This window comes from Corvus brachyrhynchos, unplaced genomic scaffold (assembly GCF_000691975.1).
Source record: "Corvus brachyrhynchos isolate BGI_N302 unplaced genomic scaffold, ASM69197v1 scaffold308, whole genome shotgun sequence".
NCBI lineage: Eukaryota > Metazoa > Chordata > Aves > Passeriformes > Corvidae > Corvus > Corvus brachyrhynchos.
The window spans coordinates 37,838-39,726 of NW_008239538.1; positions in this window are offsets into that span (position 1 = coordinate 37,838).

Consider the following 1,889-nt stretch of genomic DNA (forward strand, 5'->3'; position numbering starts at 1 on the left):
ACCCCCACGCCGCGCGCCCCAGCACAGCCAACCCACGCCCTCCCCATGCCAGCGCTGGCCCAGGCTCCTGAGCTGTGTGGGGTTCACCAGCTCCCCCATCAGGGTGCAAACGCCCAGGCACACCCGCAGCCCCCGACACGGCACGTCTGGCAGTGCCCAGCGGTGCCCGTACCTCTCCATCTCCTCCCTGTCCCATGGCGACCCCTCCACACTCTCTCCGGTGAGCCCGGCGTCTCCCGCAGCGCGGTGCATCTGCAAGTAGAGCAGAGGGACGGTGGGAACAGAACACCAGGTCCTGGCAGAGGGGCGGGGCACAAGGCTCCACAAACTTGCCCCTGGCATACCAGTGTGGAGGTTTGGAGTGTCGCTGTGTCCTCCCAGGGAGAGCCCGTCCCCACCAGCTGGGACAGAGCTCCCCTGGCTGGGATCCCCAACGTCTGTCCCGTGGTCCAGCCCTCACCAGTACGTGCGGGTTTGGGCTTGGCTCCAGCTTTTCTGCATTCCTGTGGTACACCCCAATTTCCCAACCCTTTTTCAACCGGGATCACTCCCACATCTCACCCTGCTGCCTCTCGGAGTACATCTGGTCCCTGGTATCCCTACACCTGCTCTGTGCACTGCAGAGCCATGGTCCAGCCCCTGGCTGAACTCAAACCAAGCCATGGCAAACTGACCCCCAGTAAAAAATGACCACCAACAAACTGACCCATGGAAAACCCACTGCACTGTCACATAGCAGTGGTGTCTCAGACCTGACTCCGATGCTGCAAGTGCAGCCACTCTGTCACAACACGTGGGAGGAGATGCCGGGCAAACACCAAGATCTACAAACCATCAATGCCCTGGCACAGGCACAGACGCGGGGCATGAACAGGCAGCAGTTGCTTCATGCCCCGATGTAGAGCAGGACTGGCAGAAGGGGTCACACCAAGCCTGCACCCAAAGGCTGAGGATGATGCTGCTCCTACAGCCCAGGAGCCCTGTAAGTAACTGGTCACTGAGCACAAGGAGGGGGAGACACCACTGTGGATCCTGTGAGGGAAATGGGGCACAACCCCAAAGATGGTGATGAGCCCAAGACCTGAACAAGGACACAGCCACATCTCCAAGATATTGTACCAGGGGAAACAGCCGGAGAATGTGGGCTGGATAAATTGGAGATAAAACCCACATGGTGCAGGAGTGATGCAGCGCTGCTGCCATCGGTGGACCCGGAGAAGGTGACATAAGGCAGCTGAGCAGGAGCTGCAGCACAAGGGGGCTGGGAGTGCCTGGGATATGTCTGCTGCAGAAGGAACCACAGCCAGGGTCTGGTCAGGAACCCCACCAGGAGCAGCAGTGAATTCCCTGGATGAGGGGAAGAGGCATCAGGCAGGTGCTGGGTGCTGGTGCCTCATGGCAGTTTCTCATGGTTGGAGTGCCAGCAGGGCTCAGTCCCGTCGGAGACACTCTGGGGACATGTGCTCATGGCAGACCCTGCTGTCACGATGCCATCAGCAGGGCCCCACCAACCCACACACCCACAGCGTGGCCACCTGCCCCAGCACTGGCATCAGTGCCACACACCAGCTGGATGAGCAACCAGCAGCGCCTTGCTTCCTCCTGGCCAGGGCCAGGTCAGTGTCCAGAGAAGGGAGCAGGATGGCACAGCTGGGGCCACCAAAGCTCATGGGGTCGTGGCAGCTCCAGTGTAGTCACACGTGGTCCCACAGCCCTCCTGCCTCATGCCGGTGGTCCCTGGCCCTGTGTGCCCCACAGTGAGCCCTCATCCCAGGGCATGTCTGCGGTGTTACAATGTCAGCCTTGCTGCCAGAGGTTGGGCACGGGGAACCGGGGAGGTGGAGGATGCTACCGCAGGTGGGCAGACGATAACAGCATCTGCACTGGGA